Source organism: Microplitis mediator, chromosome 8 (assembly GCF_029852145.1).
Source record: "Microplitis mediator isolate UGA2020A chromosome 8, iyMicMedi2.1, whole genome shotgun sequence".
In the NCBI taxonomy this organism is placed as follows: domain Eukaryota; kingdom Metazoa; phylum Arthropoda; class Insecta; order Hymenoptera; family Braconidae; genus Microplitis; species Microplitis mediator.
In genome coordinates, this window is record NC_079976.1 from 8,261,400 (window position 1) to 8,274,379 (window position 12,980).

A 12,980-nucleotide genomic window follows, 5' to 3' on the forward strand; every position below is an offset into this window, starting at 1 on the left:
GGAGAATTTAAAGTTGTACATAGGACTTTTGGCAATTTCCCACAACGGAAGTCAATACGATCTACCCTTCTTTACTCATCGTTTCCCTTTCACTTTAATCCAGTGTCTCTCTGAAGTCTACAACTAAACAGTATAGATACCGAGCCAAAGTCGCCTTTTGTCACTGTACTGGCCAAACGGTTGACCACTGGACGATATACTAGTGGGATGAATGGGTGGATGGAAAAGGAAATAAAAGGAATGGATAATAGTTATACTCTCGACTATTATATAGACTGTAGTTGTTATGTATGAATGTATGTATGTATACAGTCTACTTGTACACACGCACACACTCCCATAAAAATTTCCACCACCAGTGAATCTAAGTTAGATCACACCCTGTTACTTTCACCCTCGGCGCTCAATAAATTCCCGTATCACAAATCGAAACGGATTCCCAACAATTTCCAACCAATTTTTCCAACTCCAACTGCGCATTTGTCCTCCTCTATAAGAAGCTTATCGCAAAAAGGGGAGAAACTAAATAAATTTTTGTAGGATGATTTTTTTTCATGGGATTTTTTTTAGTTTTAATAAAGATTATATATTTTTTTCAAAGTTTGTAAATAACTTATTGATTTAAATAAATAGATAAACACTTGTATAGATAAACAAACGTAAGTAAATTTTCAAAGTGATGTCAAGTTAAGGGTTGAGGACGAGTCAATTTAAGAGACCACGTAAACATACTGTGCTGCTGTTACTCACGATGTTGCTTAACAACTCGTCAAGTTTGTGTAAACATGCAATAGAGTACTAACTGTATGTCTCTTTAGTTGACTCTAATTCTACGTAGTAAATTGCTATTACTTGATGTATTGAAAGTAATTAAATCAAGTGTTTAAATATTGTCGAAAAATAAATAAATAAGAGCCAAAGTTGTTAATGAAAAAAAAAATTTTAATTTGAATCGACGCTCACAGCTCGGATTTGATTTGTCGGTTTTATAAATTTGTATTTTTAATGTCAAGGTAAAATATTGCTGAGGTAAGTTTATTTAAAATAATTGCACACTTGGGGCGTGAAATTTTTAAATTTGATCTGTAGACGGTCGAAAATTTTCGAGTACTTTACTTACGTTCGATCATTTCTACGTTTTTTATAGTGCACTACGATAAATTGAAACTTATATCCTCGTAAAGAAAATTTATGGAGCGACAATTCTGATAAGACTTTGAGTTGATTTCTACATATGATATTTTTAAAAAATTGAGGTAGTCCAAAAAAACTTGGACGTCAATTGAATGGATGCTCGCGACCCTGATAACTCGCGAAAAAAAACAGGTCACTGATTTAATTTTTATTCTATGAGCAGTAATTTCTTGATCACAGACTTCATTGAAAATCACTGTCAAAATTTATTTGGTTTGATTGCAATTAATAGAAATTTAAAAACCGATAATTCAATGAAAATTTGGCTGCCATTTCGAAATGATTATCACTATTATTTATTTTTGATTTTCACTATCAACTACTGGCGGCAGCACTAGTGTAACAGTCGATTTAAAAAAAGAGACATCTAATAAAAAAAGCGGGATATTTAAAAAAAACTGAGTGTGAAAATATTTAAAAAATTAGAATAATTAACGATAAAAAGAAATTAAATTAATAATTGAAAAGTTAAATAAAAATTTTTGTAATAAAAACTACAAAAGTAATTAATAATTAAAGAAATTTAAATTTTTAGTTGCAATTGCGGCACTTTTCAATTTAATTTTCAAGATTTTTTTGAGCTTGTAGTTTTAACGATCAATTGTATTTTATTTAAATTTTTTACTTTAATTAATCACAACTATTTTTAATTAGTGATTTGCTGATTGGATAAATTTATCTGACTATTTTAATAATAAATTGGATAATCAGTAGAAAAATCAATTTTTCTTCCGACAGTTTTCTTATTATTTGCAAGAGTAAAAGTTTTTTCCACGATTAAAAAAAATAAATTTTATTATTTTAAATAAAAAATAAAAAATAATGATGACCGAAAATATTTTTAGTGAATTATAATTAAGTAAAAAAAAATTGATTAGCATAAATAAAAAATTATAAACGAATTTCACTTTGTACAATAATTGATAAATAAATTTACATGTCATCCAGCAGCTTTATTTTCTGTCTCTCGATGCACGTGCTGTTTATCTATTAATCATCGTAAATAAAATTTATCACACAGTCAATAATTATTTAAAAGCATTCCTAATTGCCTATTAAAATAATTATTAATTTTAATTGCACAGCAAACAAAACATTAAATAAACAAATTTTATTTTAGTTAGTCTCAAGTATGACTTTGATCATGAGTTAAATTTTTCTTTGTAAAATGTTCCGTTATTTCTCTCATTAAAAATATTTACTTGGTTTTAAAAAAAAATTAATTAACTTCTATGTTTTATAAGCAAAGAAAATAGTTAATTTTTTTCTCTAACGTTTTTGTGTACAACTTGAAGAAAAAATACTTATAAAATCATAATATACTCTAAGGAATTTTTTTCAGTTTAATTAGAACAAATTAAAGGAGTAGTCAAACATGCAATTTATTACAACCGTTTGCTTTTAGTTAAATAATTTTTTTTTTTTTTAATTAAAATTATGGAAGCATACTTTCGATATATTATCGCACGGCCTTTGAATTTGCATCTACGTATGAAAAATAATAATAATAATAAAATGTGTATTTAAATTATGATAGAAAATTTATTTATTTTTTATGAATTTTTTAAATTATTAAAAATTAAAATTTGAAAATTTAATTTATTTTGACCAAAATATTTTTTTTATATTGTAGCCAAAAATTGGGTTTAATTTTCAAAAATAATTGTCATGGGAATCTAATAAAATTTATTAATTTTCCATAAATATCGATTTGTTGACGTAATTTAAAAAATTAAAGCATAAATTTTAATAAAAATATAGGGTAGAAGTATTATTTGTGGCCACTGCTCCATTTAGGGACATTCAATACTTTACTTTAATTAATGAAGAAGTATAAAATAAAATTTCTATTGTTACAGCTTGATAAAAGTATCTTCGTACACATTTTTAAAATTAATTATGTCATCACGTTTTCTATAAACTATTTTATTAAAATTTTTCAAGTGTCCAAAACTGGCCTTAATGTGACTATCAAACAATATAAGATCTTAAGAGGTTACCAATCAAAATATTGAGTTGGATTTCGATTTCAAAATTTTAAAAATACAGTAGTAACTTTTTTTTATAAAAACTTTAAGTAGGGCAAGGGTTCCGTTTTTGGTCACCTCAGTGCCAGTTTTGGACACTTGAAAAATTTAAATAAAATAATTTGTGAAACACACAATGACATAATTTATTTTTACAAATATGTTCAATGATAATTTTATCCCACTATTAAAAGGGAAATTTCATTTTATACTTTTTTATTAATCAAAATAAAGTATTAAATGCCCAAAAATGGAGCAGTGGCCACAAATGGTACTTCTACTCTAGGTTTTGATAATTTATTTATTCTGAACCAGGGAAAAATTCGGTAAACATACGTTTCAAGAATTATGTTTCCAAAATATTATTATTTGGCTGAAAATTCGTCTACATAAAGTTCTAAATCAACTGATAAATTTTTTACTATTAATATCCTAAAAGTTCAACTTGAAGCTCAAATTTAGAAGTTCTACACCTCGAACCTTTCAGAATCCTCTGAAATGGAATTTTTCTTACACAAATACGCTACGATTTTAATTTTTATGACATTTATGATTTGGAAATTCAAAGTCTTGTAAAAACAAAGTACACAAGTAAGTTAATTTATAATGATACTAGTGTACATATTTCGCGCACGTGTTGCTTTATATATATAATTTACTTTAATGTATATTGCTGTGTCAATTATTTATATTTCTATACCATTTTAAGCTCTTTGCCAATCACTTTACGAACGGTTTGGCTTCACATATTTTTAATGTCTTTTATATTTCATATTTCTGTCTGATTTCGACTCCTCAATATCAAGTACTCTGCTTTGAATTTCGCGGAAAATTTTTAACAGCAAGTAACTTTCGCCTGTCAGAGTAAAATTGTCTTCACATTAACAGAACAATAGATCCAATTTCATTCAGCCAATAAAAACTCGGATATATCGATCATCCACTGAACCAGTATCGGAAACTCTTCATAAATTCGCGATCATTGTATGGGTTTATTATTGCCATCATTGACTCGAGTCGTTAATTAAATCAATTAGGGTCCAAAACCAATTAAATAATCAACGGAAATTACGATAAAAAATTTTGTCACCCATTTGTTTAAATTTTTTTTTTCGTATTATGTCGGTCTTATATTTATGTAAAAAAATGCATTTGTATATGCGTATACAGACGTATATATAAATATATATTTGAAATTAGCATTTAGGGAAGTTACACGTGTGCGTGTCCGTTCCGATTGCACGTTGTTCCACAGCAAGCTAATTACCCGAACGCCACCTCGTTTTAATTCCATTACGTACTGCCTCGTGTAGATGCAAATTTCCTAGTAGTCTAGCACCCTTACACTAGTGTCACTTGCACTTTCTCTCTCACTCCAGCAAATGCTTAAGCAGTAGAACGCCCTACCTCACAGCATCCTTATACCCTGCAGGCACCCAACTTTCTGAATTATCCTGTAATGCCACACACCCACTCTACTAAATATACTTACACTTACACGGCAACAACTTTCACATACATTTCCATAACTAGACAAGTATAATGTAGACAAGTCTTGGTGACAACTACACGCCTTAAAATTACTACTTGGTTCCCAAAAGCACTCAAGATGCATAACCAGACCTTACATTACGTTTCGACATTTTAGTTTATCAATTCACGATATTCTATTCCATTCGTGTATGCAAGTTAATGTCAAAATATAGAAGTTGTGATATTTTAAAAAGAACCTGAATAACTTTTCATCCAAAAAGTTATATGTTTAATATATACACAGAAAAAAACGATTTTTTGGGGGGAGAAAAAAATTATTGCGTCAAGAAATTTTTTCCAGTCCTAAGAAAATTTACGATCTTGAAGTTAGAAGACAATTAGCAATTTTCGGATTTTCCTTCCAACAAACCAGTTACAAAAAAAATAACTAAAAATATGCATGTGTAGAAAATTAACAAAGTCCATTTCGGATGCCGAATGGCCTTTTTTCAATTAAAACAGTACTAGGATGTAAGAATAATTATTGACGTGTATTCAAGTCTAGGGCAGTGTCATCTAGGTGCTAAACCAAGTGAGCATCTCTTAGATCTCTCGAATTATTTAAATAATTTAATTAACTTAAATAATTTAGATTAATTTTTTGAATAATTCAGGAAACGAGAGATTGCTGTCTTTTGGTTTAGCATCTAGATGACGCTGACCTAGACTCAAACGATTGTTATGTGGGCGATTTTATACTGAGAAATTTAGAGACACGAAAGATCTACTAGAGTATTTTTCAAATTTCTAGTATTTTCAAAGTCCGACATACACTGATAGAAGGATTTGTTTGTATTTAATAAATCAATTTATTAAAATCTTTTTCAGATATTTTTTTGGGTGGAAAAAATATTTTTTTACTATTAACAATATTCGTTAGTATTAACAAAATCTATTTTTTATGAGAACAAAATTTTTGTAACTATTAAGAAGCTTTAATATATTGAAAAAAATATTTATTTCCACCAAATAAGATTTGTTAATAGTTAAAAAATATTTTGTTGGTGGTCGGTGTTAATAGATGGCTATACTTAACGCGTAGTTGTAAAAAAATATATATGCAAATACATGATTTTCATACGATAAGTTGCTTATTATTTTATACTTTGTGGAAAACAATTAATAAAATGGAAGCTTTGCTACAATCGTGGGATTTAAGTGAGTTATACTCGATTTTTTGTGGTAAGTTGACAGTTATATCCTATTTTATTTTTTATATTCCGTTTCTAAAATTAACACTAAATTTATGAATTTACTTTTGTATTCCCACTCTAGTAAACCATATAACTGACTTTGAAATCCTTGGTGAATTCCTTACTAAAACTCGAGAAGAGGCCCAAAAAGAAATAATCCCTAGTGTTTGTTTACGACTTCGTTTAAATAAAAAATATAATGAATGAGTAGGTTTCTTTTTTATTTTACAACTATTTATTTTTTTAAATTCAATTCATTATTCTCAAAAAATTATTTCAAATAATTTTATTATTGATAAATAATTTTATTTTATTTACAGATTTCCCATCACGAGAAGATTAATGTAAAACTTTTCTAAAAATAATAAGAGGAATTTTTTAAATATTAATAATCCAGTGTATAAATACTAATAAATGATTTATTAAATATTAATAAATCATTTTATATATGTTAATAAATCATTTGTTAAATAGTAATAAATATTTGGTTAGCACAAAAAAATCGCTACTAATAAATGATTTATTAACTGTTAATAAATATTTGTTAAGGACCTATCCTCTAATAAATTATTTATTAAATATTAACAAATCTTTTTAAATACAAAAAAATCCTTCTATCAGTGTAACATTAGACTTTTCACTAGTTTGAGTAGAGGCTGATTTATTTTCTTTCAGTATTTTTATCTGCTCTATCGACATTTTACTTCCAGTAAGAATGAATAGAGCTAGATATAGATCAGAAGTGATCGGTACTCAATACTTCTACCAAGACCTTTATCTCCAAAATATTAAATTTTGAATTTTTCAATTAACCATCAAAATAAAAAAATTTTACAAACTTACTGATCATTGCAACTCGAATCGAATGAAATTTTTCAATTGAATAGAAGTTTTCACTTACCTAGAACATAAAAAAAATACAAACAATTATTAACATAAAATTGTACCCTTTTTTCTTCTCATTAATCATAAATTAAATAATATGAAAATAGAAAAAATCCTATGATCCTGAAGTTAGCAGACAATTAACAATTTTCGGATTATGTTTCAAGAAATAAATTACAAAAAAAAATAAAAAATAAAAATATACACATGTAGAAAATTTTAAAAACTACAGGTGCAATTTTTTGAAATATTTTTTTTTTCTATAATTTACCGTTTCTAAAAAGATTCAAAAATTATTAGACGTCAGCTGACTTCAGCATCATAGAAAATTTTTGTCTCCAATTCATAATGCAAAATTTTTATCGCGCCAAAAAAATTGTTTTTTGTGTTCGAGTCAAAATGAAAATAGTTATAAAGTCAGACCCTTTGGTTAAATAATTAGAGTATTTGACTTTTCGAAATTTCATTAAATAAGATATCCCTTAATGAATTTAGAATAAAGAGCTTTACTTGATCTCTGATAAATTAAATCAGCAAATTTGGCATTGTGCTAAATTAAGACTTAAAATGAGTCGCATCTGGTTGTTAGTTTTGCGATGTATTGTCATCTAAAATCTTGATTAACAGAATATAACAAACCAGCCCTTTAACTCGTGTAATTACAACGACATTGTCTTATTACAACACTAGGCGTGTGTCGTGTAGCGTGACAAGCTACAACATCATGCCACATCTTCATGTCTCCTGGGTATTTCTGATGCTGATAATGATGATGATGACGATGATGATGGTAGCCTTCAACCCTTCACTTGCTCCAAGTGCCTTCTGGTCCCTAGACTAGCCCTAAGTCCTATAATGATACGTTAATATCCCTCGGGCAGTCTATCAACGCCCATTTCCGTTCAAGTACATTACATTTACCTGAAATCCAACGATCCTGAGTACTTCCAATAGCCATTGGGCTTTCTATCCATCTGTTGGTATTGCTACTCTACTATGGTAGATAATTATTATGATGATCTTGATGCTGTGTTGACGATACAATCATTCAACAGATAGTCAATACTATATACTATATATGTATATATATATACTTCCGTAGGGTAAATAAATATACATATAGATATGTGATTAAGAAGGTATCTAGACTAGGCGTTGGACCGTTTCTATTGAGGCATTATCACTTGGGAGGATGATGCAAGTTTAATACAATGCTGATAGTGCCAGCCGATGGTTAGAGTGAAATACACATCACATCACATCTCTTATGGTAGTACGGTAGTATGGAATCCCAGTAAAATAGGGAATGAAGACTATTGTAGAGGTTGAAAGGCGCTACGGAACCACCTGGGAAAGCACATTAGCATTAAGCTCTTGTTCTTCCTTCCTTCCTTCCCTTTATACTTGTGTTGCTTACTTGTTACTACCGGGGTCTCACTACTACATAAAATAAATATTTCGTAGGACACAAGGTGCTGAGTTTTTGCACAATGGAAAGCTCATGGAAGGAACTCTAATCCTTTATTATTATTTTATTTTTTTTTTAAACCTAATGATGCTTTTTTTATAATTTGAATGTGAGAAATGTTACTACAGAATAAACACTATTTTAATTAAATTGTTTTTAGAGAATTCGTGAAAAATGTTATGTCTATTTTCATAAATTATGTAATTAAATAAACATGGGAGGGATGTTGCAGAATGTATGTATGGGGAAAATTTAAGTATTGTAATTGAATTTGTTACTATGAAGTTTTAGTAAATAATTAATTTGAGGGTCGATATAATTAATTAATTTTTCAGACCAATTAAATGGTGAATAATTCATTTTTGAGCTCAAGTGCACGGTAAATATTATAAAGGCAGTATAACTATTTTAATAATGAAGTTTAGTAAGTAATTGATAGAGTTAATATTAAATTCGCAATTAACAAAGTTCGTTTCAACTGACGCGGCAAAATACAAATATTTACTATTTATCGATTTAATTTGAATTGAATCACGAAAGTATTATAATTTACTTTTTAAATTATTATTTTTGTTAAAAGATAAATTAGGGGAGAGGGGGCAGAGTGGGCCCCTTAAGGGAAATAATTATAATATCATTCATTTTATTACGCGTTTACTTCTTTTTAGACCCTTGATACTTATTTTCACTTCATTATGCTGCGTCTATTAAAATTGAAAAATCGAAAATTAGGGGCAAAGTGGGCCCTTCAAAAACTTTCGGATTTGATATTTTTTATTCTTTACACGTGTGATATTTGCAAATAATTTGTAATTTTACTATCTTTAACTTTGTTAATAAATTATATTTAATGAACAGTTATGGTGGTCTATTTTAGCCCTCATTATATAAGAAATTTCGATAAGCTTATTATCCGTCCGAATTTATTAGCGTATAGAAAATTTTGCGGAGCCCACTTTGCTCCCATATTTTTTAAAGATTTGAAAATTTTAAGGGGCCTACTTTGCCTCCTCCGCCCCTAGGATTATCAGCTATTTATTATTGATTAAATCTGTATAAAAAAAATCTGAAAATGCTCAAAAAATTTTTCACATCAAACACTAAAATTTGAAATAATTTGGCGCATTTTAATATTTTTTATTTTCGTAAATATTTCAGAACAAAGAACGACCGAAAATTTCTCAAAATTTATTTTTCGGAATAAATTCTGGAAAAATTATTGAGCTGTTAGAAAAATCTTAAGAAATCATCTGAAATTTCTTCTTTTTTTATTTTTTACCAACTGAAAAATTATAAAATAAATTTTTTTAAAACCTATTCTGCAAACATTTAAGAAATATTCACATAAAATAGAAGTCCGCAGAATTTTTCCGATTTACAATTTCTAAAAAATTTCAACTCAGTTTTCAATTTAATAAAAAAAAAATAGGCAATTTTCTTACAGAATAATTAAATAAATTATAAAATAAAAATGAATAAAAAATTAAAAGAAAATTTCTATGATTTTTTTTCAGCTTTACATTTCGATTATTCGACTGAAAGAATGCTTAAGTCTACTAGCTGTTTGTGCAATTGCTCAAAGGAAAAGCACAAGAGTGCCTCTGTACATTTTTCTTCATCATTCTTTGGTTATTCAGCAACAGCAGTAGCAGAGGAATATACAATACAACATCAGCTGCATCATACGAGACACAACGAGGAAAACGAGATGGGAAAACGGAAAAAATGAGAGAACAAACGAGAGAAAAAAATAAAATAAACGGAAAGATCTCTCTATAGTAATAGTTTTGTTTATGTTTGTATGTAAGTACGTATATGTATGCATATATACACATATGTGTACATATGTGGATGTGTAGATGTCCTAGGGGACATTTACTTGGATACACAAACATTATATATATATCTATATACAAATACAGCCACGGTATACGATGTCTTCAAGTACTTTACCGGTTGTGTAAGCCGCGTCACGTCGACAGCGAGAATGCAATTTCGCGAATTCGCGGGCAACGAGGCAAGCGACTCGTTTTGTATGCACTTTATGCATCGTACTGCATAATCTACCAACTCGAGGGAACAGACACAGACTGACGTTGATACGGTATTCGATTGTTTCCGAAACTATTTGGAATTTCAATGAAACATTTTTAGTACTAATCGTTTATTCATTTTTATTATTTTCTTTTATATTTATCTCGGTCAAATGACCATTTAAAGTCTTGTTATTTATCTACAAGAACATTCCACAGAGACAGTTGTGAAATTTTTGCTCATTTTTTGGTACCCGACCTCATGAACGGAGATTTGAATTTTCGAATTTAGGACTTAGATAAATTTTGACTCCAGTGAATTTGAATTTGGAGCTGGCATACTTTTATGTTACACATATGATGGTAATTAGAAACTAATATCAAAAATTGTATATATTTCAGTTCATGATTTATTAAATGTTTTCTCATTGACTATTTAAAAGTTACGAATTTTGATGTCTGTTGTGATAAATTTATCTTACTTAGTATTATAGTTGCGACTCCTACGTATATATTTACTCCAGACTAATATAGACTACATCAAATTCCAACAGACTAACAATCTCAAAAAAATTTTATTTTTTTATAAGAGACCTGAATAATTCTAAAAAAATTTATTGCAAAGATTAAGACGTAAAATAGTACCAATTTTTTTATATGAATTTTTGAAGACTGTGATCCCTATATCCATTTTTAAACCACTTAGTGATAAATATTGAAAATTCAATGATAGTAAAAATTTTTATTTATCAAATCGTGACGTTTTATTCAAAATGTAACTACACACTATTAGAATTATTTTTTAATTTATTTAAAAATTAAATAACACGAAATTAGGTCTGAAATATATGTAAATATATTATTAATATTTTTTGAAAATTTATAATTTCATTTTGAAATTTTTATTTCAGTGAATTATTTCATTTAACGGTTCGAAACTACATCATGAATATATTTAATTGAATAAAAAGTTTTTTTTCTAAAACAATAAATTTAAAAAACGACTAATTAAACTTACAAGGGGTTCAAGCAATAGGTGCTCGCTGCTCTATTACTTTTTCTATATATTATGAAAAAAATAATTATAAAAGAATTAGAGCAGAAAACATTTTTTTATTTTTTTAGCTAAAAAACTTTTTACGCCAAGTAAAATATTATTCCCATTGAGCTTATTATACCCGACTAATTAATGATATTAAAATTATATAAGATAGTTTTATAAAGTTTAAATAGAACTTTTTTCACGTTATTTTTCGTATTCACGTGAAAATTTTTATCTATTTTTAGATAATATAGAAATGAAAGTTATCATTCCAGATAATAATTTCAATTACGATATATTTAAAGAACTGAAGTAAACGCGGATCAAAAAATTAGATCTGTTTTAAAATAAATAATAAATTCAAATGTTTTTTCTTGAATTTAAGTTTATAAATCGTATTTATTTTATATAAGAATTTAATTTGTTTTTGCCCGCCCTGATTAAACAACTGATTTCGATCGAATTAAATTTTTAATTCAGATAAATTCTGTTGATTCGGTACCAAACTTAAAAATGAATTCTGTCTAATTCGGCAGGAAAACCAGAATTTGTCCGAATTAAAACGAATTTAAATAATTCTATTCGGTTTAATTCTGATTAATTCGAAAATAATTCTCCAATTACTGGTTCTGAATCCGAATCAAACTAAATTAAAACGAATTTGAAATTTTTAAATCGGTTTTATTCTGTTTAATTCAAATTCAAATTTTCAATTCAGTTAAATTCCGTTTTGCAGAATTCGACAGAATATAACAGAATTAAAACTTTTAATTCGGTCGAATTCAGCTGTTTAATCAGGGCGTAATTCCTTATCCAGGCTAATATCAGACTTATTTTCGTATGATATTTAGTCTGTTTTAAATGGCGTTTAGACTAAAAACATACTTTTTCTCACCTCCGGGCGGAAAGTGCAACTTTCGTCCCGCTGTGCAAAACGAAGTTGCCGCTTTCCGCCTCCGTCGAGGAGAAAAATAGTATACACTCCTCGGGAAGTAAATAAGAAAGCCTCAGATCACATGTTTGTTGACCTCGGCTTCGCCTCGGCCAACAATTACATGCGATCTGAGACATTTCTTACTTTACTTCCCTAGGTGTGTAATATACTATTTTATTATAATTTATGGTCTGTGTTCAATTGTTTGTAAGGACAAAAACAGACTTTACTGACTATAATTTTTAGTCTGTTTTTAATGGCTTTGAGATCAAAAACAGGACTTTTTACAAGTATAAATAATAATATAGATTCATAAATTTATTTTAATTTTCTCGATATTTGAAATATGCTAATGCGCTTCCGGAATAAAGTGTCACAAGAATTTTGATGGTTTCTAATGCCAAAATATTTTCGATTTTATCCAGTAAATAAGGAAAATTTCTTGACATTTAAAGAGTTATTTTATTCAATACTATAAATATTTAATCAAGACAACTAAAACATAAAGCTGTCAAACTTTCATTAACTGTCGACATTTTTAAACAAAAGACACATTTTTAAACAAAACATAATCAATTCTGTAACTTAATAAATTTTTTAGAAATATTGCCCATAAATAAAAATATTGCAAGTCCATGATTTAATCTAGTTTAGTCCTTGCAAATTTTCAG

At 27.9% G+C, this 12,980-nt stretch overlaps 1 protein-coding gene and 1 long non-coding RNA gene across 8 annotated transcripts in view; one reads left to right on the forward strand and one right to left on the reverse strand.

The window, feature by feature from the left end:
• LOC130673341 (E3 ubiquitin-protein ligase MYCBP2) overlaps positions 1–12,980 on the reverse strand; it is a 229,073-nt gene that overhangs the window by 164,908 nt on the left and 51,185 nt on the right. The window lies entirely within an intron of this gene.
• Positions 5,835–6,347, forward strand: LOC130673346 (uncharacterized). Its single transcript, XR_008990873.1, has 3 exons — positions 5,835–5,936; positions 6,030–6,154; positions 6,268–6,347. It is a non-coding gene; the product is annotated as an uncharacterized LOC130673346 (long non-coding RNA).